This window comes from Muscardinus avellanarius, assembly GCF_963383645.1.
Source record: "Muscardinus avellanarius genome assembly, chromosome: 2".
In the NCBI taxonomy this organism is placed as follows: Eukaryota; Metazoa; Chordata; class Mammalia; order Rodentia; family Gliridae; genus Muscardinus; species Muscardinus avellanarius.
In genome coordinates, this window is record NC_137787.1 from 35,807,783 (window position 1) to 35,820,131 (window position 12,349).

The window sequence follows — 12,349 nt, forward strand, 5'->3', positions numbered from 1 at the left end:
CAAACCTGAGTGATCTTCCTGTTTCTGCCTCCCAACGCAGGGATTACAAGTATGTGCCACCATGCCTGATGAGAGTCCAAGTTTTTAGAACACTATGCTACCTATAAATATAAGTGATATCTTCACGCATACTGTAAACATTTAATAAAGCAGATAAGTTTGGGTTTGTTGTTGTTGTTGTTGTTGTTGTTGGTGTGTGTGTGTGTTACTAAGAATTTAACCAAGAGTCATTATACCTCTGAGTTATACCCTCAATCCTATTTTTTAATTTTGATTTTGAAATAAGGACTCACTAGGTTGATGAGAGTCCATTTGCTGAGGCTGTCCTCAAACCTGTGATCCTCCTGTTTCAGTCTCCTAAGTACTGGGATTAAAGGTGTGTGTCATCACACCCAGTTTTTATGCTTAGTTTTGATAAATAACCACCAATATTGAACAAGAGAGACAAAACCATCAATACTGAACTAAAGAGAAACATCATTTTTTCCCCCTTGAAATCTCATATGATAAAATCTCAATCCATGCCATCTATGAACTGTAATGTACTTACTGGTATATCTGAGACACATACACCAACACATATACATACCTCCCTAGTATTATTTACTAGGTGATTACTTTCAAATGTTGATTTAGTAGAATAATTTAAAATACATAATTCTACTTATATTATCATCATTATTATTGTTGTACTGGGGACTGAACCCAGGGACAGTCTACCTTTAGGCTATACACCCAGCCCTTTTTGTTTGTTTGTTTGTTTGCTTATTTATTTATTTACTTATTTAAATTATTATTATTTTTGGTGGTACTAGGGTTCCTGGAAGCCCTTCTACCTCCGGGCTACACTCCCAGACCTATTTTTACATTTTTATTTGGAAACAGGGTCTCCTAAGCCAGCGTGTGCGGCTGGCTTCGAACCTGCACAATCCTCCTGTCTCTGCCTCCCAAGCGTGGGGATTACAAGCATGCGCCACCACGCCCGGTTTGTTTTTTATTTAGAAAGGGTCTCATTCAATTTCTGGAACGGTCTTGAAGCTGTGATCCCCCTGTCCCAGCCTCTCAAGTACTGAAATTAGAGGCATTATTACTACATTTATTTTTCTTTCAACTTCCACACCATTTCATTGGTAAAAAAAATTTAAAGTACCCTGCATATCTTACCTATATTTTCTTAACACTTTTTCTTCCTGTATTCTCTGTGATATGATTTCTATCTTCTCTATTTGAGTAACTCCTCTAAGAATCAATTACCTTCTCCTATTTACATCCAAAGATCATTCCTCAGTTCTTTTCATCTATTTTTTTGTGGTGCTGGGGATTGAACCCAGAGGGTTTCTACCTCTGAACTATCCCCTCAACCCTATTTTATTTAGAAACAGGATCTCACTAAACTACCATGCACTGCCCTTGAACCTGTGGTGCTTCTGTCTCTGCCTCCCAAGTACTGGGATTACAAGTGTGTGCCACCGCACCTTGTAGCACATTCAGTCTTTGACACTCATTCTCTTTGTTCTGTTAGGGGAATGCATCCACTCATAAATCTCTACTGGAGAGCTGGAGAACTCCATGGTCTTGCGCATACTAGGCAAGTGCGCTACTACTAAACTACTACTCCCCAGTCCTAACTATTTTAATCTTAATTTTCTCAATTATCTTCTTTATTATTTTAAATTCTCTAAAAATAAGTTTTTCAGCTGGGTATAGTGGCACACACTTGTAATCCCAGCATTTGGGAGGCTGAAACAGGGGGATCCCAGTTTGCAGCCTGCCTCAGCTACTTAGTGAGGCTCTTTGCAACTCAGTGAGACTCTGTTTCAAAATAAAGAATAAAAAATAGGGCTGGGGTGCAGCTCAGAGGTAGACTGTCCCTGGGTCCATCCACAGTACCTCAATCAATCAATTTTTCAGTTGCCCAAATGTCTCCAAAATTAAATTAACCTTTCAATATAAATCAGTATTTCTTCCTCAATCCCTGGCTGCTTCCCCTTGCTATTTCTGACATCTGAATTCTTTTAACAGCTGACCAGAACCACAGACTCTTGCTCAGCATTTTCTCTCAGATAGCCTCTCCTTGACCATTTCAAACATGGCAGTATAATAGTTTGTGTGTGTGTATGTGTGTTACTGGGAATCAAACCCAGGGGCATTCTATCTCTGAACTAAACTCCAGCCTTATGTTATTTTTATTTTTTGCATTTTCCATACTTTTATTAGTGCATTGTAGTCTCACATCATAGCGTAGCTCATGGTGATGGTGACATACATACACACAGTATTGGTGGGCTTTCTTCTGCTCCCCACACATGGTATTGAGATTGACACTGGTATCTCACATCTGTATATGATGTCGATGGAAATGATTCCTTCATTGGTCTTTTTCTCTCTCCCCACCTTCCTGTCTCCACCGGAGCTTCTTCTCCATTGTCTGAAGTACCTCTGGTATTACGGCTACTCCCTAGCTTCCCCATATGAGAGAAAATATTTGACCAACCACTTTCTGTGACTGGCTAAACTCACTTAAACATAATGTTCTCTAGGTCTATCTATATTCCTGCAAATGACATAATTTTGTCCTTTTTGCTGAGTACAATCTCATTGTCTGTATATCCCATAATTTTGTATTTCATTTACCTGATGATGGACACTTAGGTTGGTTCCATAATTTGGCTATTGTGAATTATGCTGCTATGAACATGAGTATGTATTACTATAATATGGTTTGATTTAAGTCCCTTTGGAAAGATATCTAGAAGTGGTATAGCTGGATCATATGGTAGATCCATTCTCAATTTTATCCCTTTCTCCTTTTCTTTCTTTCTTTCTTTCTTTCTATTTTTCTTTTTTTAGCTGAAGCTGTCCTTGAACTGCAGTCCCCCAATCCTCTGGTCTCTGCCTCCCAAATGCGTGGCCTACCACGTGCAGCCCATTCCCAATTTTCTAAGGTATCTCCACACTGCTCTCCATAGTGGTTGTACTAATTTGCAGCCCCATCAACAGTGTAGAAAAGTTCCTATTTCCATACATCCTCACAAGCACTTATTGTTTGACTTTCTGATGACTCATTTTGATTGGGGTTACATGGAATCTCAGTCCACACGGATTCCCAGCTAAATTCTACAAAACCTTTATAGAAGTAAATCCAAGGATGGGCATGGTGGCACACGCTTATAATCCCTGCGCTTGGGAGGCTGAGACAGGAGGATCACGCAGGTTCGAAGCCAGCCTCAGCTACTTAGTGAGGCTCTCAGCAACTTAGTGAGGCCCTGTTTCCAAATAAAATAGAAAATTGGTCTGAGAGTATAGCCCGGAGGTAGAAAGCCTCTGGGTCACCCCCAGTACCACAAAAAAAAAAAAAAAAAAAAAAAAAAGTAGTAAATCCAATACTTCACAAGTTATCCTGCAAAACTGTTTGTTTTTGTGAGTCTGGGTATGGAACCCAGGGGCATTCTAACTCTGAGCTACACCCCCAGTCCTATTTTTCTTTCTTTCTTTTTTGTGGGTCTGGGTATGGAAACCAGGGACATCCAGTCTCTGAGCTACACTCCCTGCCCTATTTTTTTATTCTTTATTTAGAAACAGGGTCTCACTAAGTTGCAGAGGGCCTCACTAAACAGCTGAGGCTCTTCGCAAACCGAGATCCTCCAGTCTCAGCCTCCTGAATGCTGGGATTACAAGTATGCGTCACCACGCCCGGCTTTTTTTCTTTACTTTGAAATAGGGTCTCATTAAGTTGCGTAGGGCCTCACTAAGTAGCTGAGAGCTGAGGCTGTCCTCGAACCAGGATCCTCCTGTTTCAGCCTCCTGTGCGCCATCACACTGGCTTTTCCTGCAAAATTGAAAGAGCTGGAATCCTTCCAAACTCCTTCTATGAGGCCAATATCACCTTAATACCAGAAAATAAAGACTCCTCAAGAAGATTATAAACCAATATCCTTGATGAACATAGATGCAAAAATTCTAAATTAAATATTAGTGATACACATTCAAAACCATGTCAGGAGCCGGGCGTGTGGCACATGCTTGTAATCCCAGCATTTGGGAGACTGAGACAGGAGGATTGTGGTTCATGGACAGCCTCAGCTACTTAGTGAGGCCCTTTGCAACTCAGAGAGACCCTGTTTCAAAATAAAGAATAAAGCTAAGTGTGGTGGCACACGCTTATAATCCCAGCATTTGGGAGGCTGAGACTGGAGGATAGTAGTTCGCGGACAGCCTTAGCTACTTTTTATTTATTTATTTATTTATTTATTTATTTATTTATTTATTTATTTATTTTGGTGGTACTAGGGTTCCTGGAAGCCCTTCTACCTCCGGGCTACACTCCCAGACCTATTTTTACATTTTTATTTGGAAACAAGGTCTCCTAAACCAGCGCACGTGGCTGGCTTCGAACCTGTGTGATCCTCCTGTCTCTGCCTCCCAAGCGCGGGGATCACAAGCGTGCGCCACCACGCCCGGCCAGCCTTAGCTATTAGCTACTTAATGAGGCTGTCTGCAACTTAGTGAGACCCTGTTTCAAAAATAAAGAATAAAAAATAGGGCAGGAGGTGTAGCTCAGAGGTCAAATGTCCTTGGGTTCCACCCGCAGATCTGCAAAAAAATTAAAAAACAACAACAACAACAACAACCCAACGAGACCAAGAATCCCAGCATTCAGGAGGCGGAGACTGGAGGATCGTGGTTTCAAAAAAAATAAGAAGACTAAAATAATAGGACTTGGGGTGTAGCTCAGAGGTAGCATGCCCTTGGGTTTCATCCCCAGTAACACACACACACACACACACACACACACACACACACACACACACACAGTCAGAAAAACAACTGTACATCATGACCAAGTTGGTTTCATTCTAGGGATGCAAGGCTGATTCAACATATACAAATCAATATGTCATTCACCACTAAGGACAAAAATCAAATGATCATCTCAATAGATGCTGAACTGAAAAACATTTTACAAAATATAACATCCATTAATGTTAAAAAACACTGTAGAAGGCTGGGTGTGATGGCATACGCTTGTAATCTCAGCATTCTCTGAAGGCCAAGACCAGAAGATCGCTGTTCATAGACAGCCTCAGCTACTTAGTGAGGCCCTTTGCAACTCAGTAAAACCCTGTTTCAAAAATAAAAAGACTAAAAAAAAAATAGGGCTAGGGGTATAGCATAGCTAAGAGATACAATGCCCCTGAGTTTCATCCCAGTACCACAGAAAAACAACAAAACACTGTAGAAGCCAGGAATGGTGGCACATGCTTGTAATCCCAGTATTTGGAGGTTATGACAGGAGGACTGCAGGTTCACAGCCAGCCTCAGCTACATAGTGAGGCCCTGTACAATTTAGTGAAACTCTTGTTTCAAAATAAAGAATAAAAAAATAGGGCTGAGGGTATATAGCTCAGAGGTAGAATGCCCTGGGTTCAATCCCTAGTACTGCAAACAAAAACAAAAACACGGCAAAAAATCGGAATCAAACTTTACCTCAACATCATCAAGGCAATATACAATAAGCCCAAAGCCATCATCATATTGAATGGGGGAAAAATCTGTAGGTATTCCCTTTAAAATCAGGAACAAGACAAGGATGCCCACTATCACCACTCCTTTCAATATAGTACTTAAAACTCTTGCCAGAGCATTAAGCAATATAAGGATATCAAAGGAACTGAAATAGGATAAGAACTAAAACTATCTCTATTTTCAGATGACATAATCCTATATTTAGAAGAGCCCCAAAAGTTCAAAACCAAAATATTTCTAGAGCTGATTAACAAATTCAGCAAAGTAACAGAACACAAATCAAACTAAGAAAATCAGTAGCTTTTCTATAATATGTCAAACATAAATCTACTAAAAAAGAAATCCAGGAAACAATTCATTTCACAATAACCTCAAAACCAATAAAATACACACAAAATATCTAATCAGGGAGGCAAAAGAGCTCTACAGTGAAAACTGTTTCCTTTTTTTTTGAGGGTCTGGGGATGGAACCCAGGGGCATTTGACCTCCAAGCTACACCTCCTGCCCTATTTTTTATTATTTATTTTGAAACGGGGTCTAAGTTGCAGAGGGCCTAAGTAGCTGAGGCTGTCCGCAAACTGCGATCCTCCTCAAGGTCTCAGCCTCCCGAATGCTAGGATTACAAGTGTGCGCTGCACGCCTGGCTAAATTGTTTCTATTTTGAAACAGTATCACACTAGTTGTTGAGAGTATCACTACTTGCTGAGGCTATCCATGAACCTGCCATCCTTCTGTCTCAGCTCCCCATGCACTGGGATTATATGTGTGCACCAACATGCCCAATTAGGATTACAGAGTATTTTAATGCAATTCTCTTTTTATTCCTTTATGTTTTTATTATGGTAAAATATACGTGAGATAAAATTTAGCATTTTAGCCTGGCGTGGTGGTACAGATTTATAATCCCAGCTGAGAGGTTGAGAAAGGATTGCTCAGGTTTAAAGCTAGCTTCAGCTACTTAGTGAGACCCTGTTTCCAAATAAAATATAAAAATAGGTCTGGGAGTATAGCCTGGAGATAGAAGGACCCTGGGTTTCATCCCCAGTAACACACACACACACACACACACACACACACACACACACACACACACACACTTTTAGTTATTTTTTATTTTATTTTATTTTTGGTAGTACTGAGGATGGAACACAGGGGCATTCTACTTCCCAGCTACACCCCCAGCCCTATTTTTTAGTCTTTTATTATTTTTGAAACAGGGTCTCACTGAGTTGCGAAGGACCTCACTAAGTAGCTGAGGCTGTCTACAAACCGTTATCCTCTGGTCTCCACCTCCTGAATGCTGGGATTACAAGTGTGCACTATCACACCCAGCAGCATTTTAGTTATTTTTAAATGTACACATTCACACAGTTCTTCTTAAACTGAAACTCTATGAAGCAATAACTCATTTATTTTTCAACTCTGTTTAGTTTTATTTTAACTTATCCTATAATTCTACTAAAATAATATTTTGCAAACAAGGCTTGTTTTTTCCTATCAAGTATCTGATATTGCTCTTTTTATGTGTTCATGGAGCCAGGGATTGAAGCCAGGGCCTCAGATACAGGCAAGTGCTCTGCTATTGAACTACAACTTCCAACTCTATACTGCTCTTTTTTTTTTTTTTTTTTTTTTTTTTGCAGTACTGGGGGTGGAACCCAGGGGAATTTTACTCTGAGAGACACCCCCAACCCGAATTTTTTATTTTATTTTATTTTATTTTATTTTTTGGTGGTACTGGGGTTCCCGGAAACCCTTTACCTCTGGGCTATACTCCCAGACCTATTTTATACTTTTTTTTTTTTTTGGTGTTACTGGGGTTCCTGGAAGCCCTTCTACCTCCGGGATACACCCCACAGGCTACACTCCCAGACCTATTTTTTAACTTTTTTTTTTTTTTTTTTTTAATGTGGAAACAGGGTCTCTTAAACCAGTGAGGCTGGCTCTGAACCAGCGTGATCCTCCTGTCTCTGCCTCCCAAGCACGGGGATTACAAGCGTGCGCCACCACACCCGGCTTATTTTATACTTTTTAAATTTAATTTGGAAACAGGGTCTCTTAAGCTAGAGCAGCTGGCTTTGAACCTGTGTGATCCTCCTGTCTTTGCCTCCCAAGCACTGGGATTAAAGCGTGGGCTACCACTCCCGGCTTATTATTTATTTATTTATTGGTGGTACTCGGGTTGGGTTCCTGGAAACCCTTCTATTTCTGGGCTATACTCCCAGACCTATTTTTTATACTTTTTTGATTTGGAAACAGGGTCTCTTAAGCCAACGCAGCTGGCTTCAAACCTGCGCGATCCTCCTGTCTCCGCCTCCCAAGCATGGGGATTACAAGCGTGCACCCCCACACCCGGCCTTATTCTTTATTTTTGAAATAGGGTCTCACTGAGTTGTGAAGGGCCTTGCTAAGTAGCTGAGGCTGTCCATTAACTGTGATCCTCCAGTCTCCACCTCATGAATGCTGGGATTACGAGTGTGGGCCACCATGCCTAGCCAATATTATTTCTATCATTATTACATAAAAGGTAGTAGTCATCTTTTGAATTATATATATTGCTGGGCGTGGTGGCGTGCACTTGTAATCCCTGCGCTTGGGAGGTGGAGACAGGAGGATCCTGTAGGTTCGAAGCCAGCCTCGCTGACTTAAGAGACCCTGTATATATATATATATATATATATATATATATATGTATATGTATATGTATATGTATATGTATATGTATATGTATATGTATATGTATATGTATATGTATATGTATATGTATATATGTATGTATGTATGTATGTATGTATATATGTATGTATATATGACAGTATACTGACAATCATTTTCTTTTCTTTTCTTTTTATGGTACTGGAGTTGAACCCAGGAACATTCTACCTTCAAGTTATAGGATTCTACCCCCAAGTTATACCCCATCCTTATTTTAGAGTCTCGCTAAGTTGCTGAGGCTGACTTTTTTTTTTTTTTTTTTGTGGTACTGGGGTTCCTGGAAGCCCTTCTACCTCCGGGCTACATTCCCAGACCTATTTTTACATTTTTATTTGGAAACAGGGTCTCCTAAGCCAGGGCGCGTGGCTGGCTCCGAACCTGCACGATCCTCCTGTCTCTGCCTCCCAAGCATGGGGATTACAAGTGTGCGCCACCACGCCCGGCCTGAGGCTGACTTTGATCCTGTGATTCTCCTGTCTTAGCCTCCCAAGTACTGAGATTATAGGCGTGTGCCACCATGTGCAGCTGAAATAATTTTTTTTTTTTTTATGGTAGTACTGGAGATTGAAACCAAGGGCATTCTTCCTCTGAGCTACACGCCAGCCCTATTTTTTTATTCTTTATTTTTGGAACAGGGTCTCACTAAGTTGTGGAGGCCTACACTAAGTAGCTGCGGCTGGCCATGAACCTGTGATCCTCCAGTCTCAGCCTCCCATGTACTGGGATTACAAGCATGCCCCATACGCCCGACTTTGAGAGAATCATTTTAATCAGACACTTTTCTAAAACTGTAATTCTGGATATCAATATTTTAAAAAACTGTCCAAAATTCTAAAAATACTTATGATATTATGACAATTACTCCTATTTTCACACACACAAAAAACCCTCACTTGAGTCTTTGTTTTTGGTACTGGGGATGGAACCTGGGGACATTCCACCTCCCAGTGACATACCCAGCCCTTTTTTTTAAAAAAAAATTCTTTATTTTGAAACAGGGTCTCACTGAGTTGTAAAGGGCCTCACTAAGTATCTGAGGCTGGCTTCGAACCTGCACAATCCTCCTGTCTCAGCCTCCTGAATGCTGGGATTACAAGTGTGCGTCACCATATCCGGCTTGAGTCTTTGTACTTCTAATTAACTAAAAATATACTTTTAAAAAAAACCTGGCCGACTTGTAGTTAATCTAAATAATCATTAATTGATTTCATTATACTTTAGAATTTTAACTAATGTTTAATGCTCATGTGTTTATTTATTTGGTACTGGGGATTGAACCCAAGGGCATTCTACCTCTGAGTTACATACCCAGCCTTTTTACCTTTGTTTTGAAATAAGGTCTTGCTAAATTGCTGAGGCTGAGTTGGGCATGGTCGTGCATGCCTATAATCTCAGTACTTGGGAGGCTAAAACAGGCGATTACAGGTTTTAAGCCAGCCTTGGCAATTTAGCGAGACCCTCAGTAATGCAGTAAGATGCTCTTTCAAAATAAAAAATAAAAATGTAATCCTCCTGTGTACAGGAATAACTCTACCATGCCCAGTGCTTATGTCTTTAAAGCCCCAAAGAACTCAATCTCACTAATAATCTGTTTTTATTAACCAGCCATATTTCATATGTTTATCCAGTGCTAGTTCCCTTTTCTTTTATTTTTGATGGTAATGGGAATTATAAGTGTGCGTCACCACTCATCTCTGTTACTCTTTATTCTATGTTCTTATTCCTATAAGACAGAGACCACATTATCAATTTTTTTGTATAATATCTAAAAAAATGCAATGCATGGATTTGAAGTGCTTGTGTGTGGGGTACTGGGATGAAACCCAGAGGCATTCTTCCTCTGAGCTATACCCCCAGCCCCATTTTATTATTTTATGTTAAAATGGGATCTTACTAAGTTACAGAGGCAGACTGCAAATCTGTGACTCTCCTACGTATTGGAATTACGAGCGTGTGCCACCACACCTGGCTTAAAGTTTTTATTTAATAACAACAGTGATGATATATTCCAAACAAAGGGAGAAAAACTATATATATATATATATATATATATATATATATATATATATATTTTTTTTTTTTTTTTTTTTTTTTTTTTTTTGCGGGTCTGGAGATGGAACCCAGAGTCATCTACCTCTGAGCTATACCCCCTGCCCTAATTTTTATTCTTTATTTTGAAACAGGGTCTCACCAAGTTGCGGAGGGCCTCACTAAGTAACTGAGTCTGTCCGCGAACCACATGATCCTCTGGTCTCAGACCCCCAAATTCTGTGGATTACAAGTGTGTGCCACTATGCCCAGCTTAGCAATCATATTTAAAATATTCTTTCAAGCCGGGCGTGGTGGCACACGCTTGTAATCCCCATGCTTGGGAGGCAGAGGCAGGAGGATCACGCTGATTCGTAGCCAGCCTCGCTGGCTTAAGAGACCCTGTTTCCAAATTTTAAAAAATATATAAAATAGGTCTGGGAGTGTAGCCCGGAAGTAGAAGGGCTTCCAGAAACCCCAATACCACCAAACATTAAATAAATAAATAAATAAATATTCTTTCACTAGCAGAATGAAGAGGAAAGGAATAAAATAAAAGGAAATAAAGCAAAGAGGGAAGGAAGGAGAACAAAGAGAAGAATGAAAAAAGTTGACAAATAATTCATTGCTTCTAATCTTAGAGGATCAATTCAAGAAACACAAATATAGCTTATTTAAAATGACCAGAGGGAACAATAAAAAAAAATGATGACCGCACTAGGCATGGTGGTGCACAATGTATTCTCATTACTTGGGGAGTTGAAACAGGAACATTGTAGGTTCCAGACCAGTGTGTGGTAATTAGTAAGACTGTTTCAAAATGAAAAATACCAGGCTGGGCGTGGTGGTGCACACTTGTAATCCCCGTGCTTGGGAGGCTGAGACAGGAGGATCGCACAGGTTTGAAGCCAGTCTCAGCTACTTAATGATGCTCTCGGCAACTTAGTGAGACCCTGTTTACAAATAAAGTATAAAATAGGTCTGGGAGTATAGCCTGGAGGTAGAAAGCCTCTGGCTTCCACCCCCAGTACCACCAAAAAAAAAAAAAAAAAGAAAGAAAGAAAAATACCAGGCATGGTGGACACACTTATAATTCCAGTACTTGGGAGGCTGAGACCAGAGGATCACAGGTTCAAAAACAACCTCAACAACCTAGTGAGATCCTAGTTGAAAATAAAAAATTGGGCAGAAGTTATAGCTCAGAGGTAGTATGCTCCTGGGTTCCATCTTCAGTGCCACATAAGACATAAAAAGGAGAGTAAGCTGAGCGTGGTGGTGCATGCTTGTAATCCCAGCGCTTGGAAGGCTGAGACAGGAGGATCGCGCAGGTTCAAAGCCAGCCTCAGCTGGTTTAAGAGACCCTGTTTCCAAATAAAATATAAAATAGGTCTGGGAGTGTAGCCCGGAGGTAGAAGGCCCCTAGGTTCCGTTCCCAGTACCACCAAAAAATTTAAAAAATAAAAAACAAAATAAAAAGGAGAGTAAAAAGAAAATAATGACTGCTAAAGCAATGCGAGATCACACTAAACACAGAAAAACTATTACTGGCAGTTAATTAAATTGTACTTAGATGAAATCTTAAGAGTTCTTGTAAAGATTCCCCTCACTCCGATTCACATTTTTCTGCTAATAATGCTTTTGAACACTAGATGGCAATGAACTAAAGGTTTATATGAATGTGAAAAGATCCTGCTTAAAAATTGAGTTATTTAATTTGAGACAGAAGCTAGGTATTGTGGAACACATTTGTAATCCTAGTACTTGGGAGGTTGAGATAGGAGATTCTCAGGTTTGTAGCCAGCCTCAGTAATTTAGTGAGACCCTGTTTCAAAATAAAGAATAAAAAATAGGGCAGGGGGTGTAGCTCGGAGGTTAAATTCCTCTGGGTTTCATCCCCAGATCCACACAATAAATAAATAAATAAATAAATAAATAAATAAATAAATAAATAAATAAATAAAGCAAGCCAGCCAGCCAGGTGTGGTGGTGCTTGCTTGTAATCCCAGCATTAGGGAGGCTGAGACTGGAGGATCCAGGTTCATGGACAGCCTCAGCTACTTAGTGAGGCCCTCTGCAACT

At 40.1% G+C, this 12,349-nt stretch overlaps 1 protein-coding gene across 1 annotated transcript in view; it reads right to left on the reverse strand.

The window, feature by feature from the left end:
• BMPR2 (bone morphogenetic protein receptor type 2) overlaps positions 1–12,349 on the reverse strand; it is a gene marked incomplete at both ends in the record, with an annotated part of 139,028 nt that overhangs the window by 19,803 nt on the left and 106,876 nt on the right. The window lies entirely within an intron of this gene.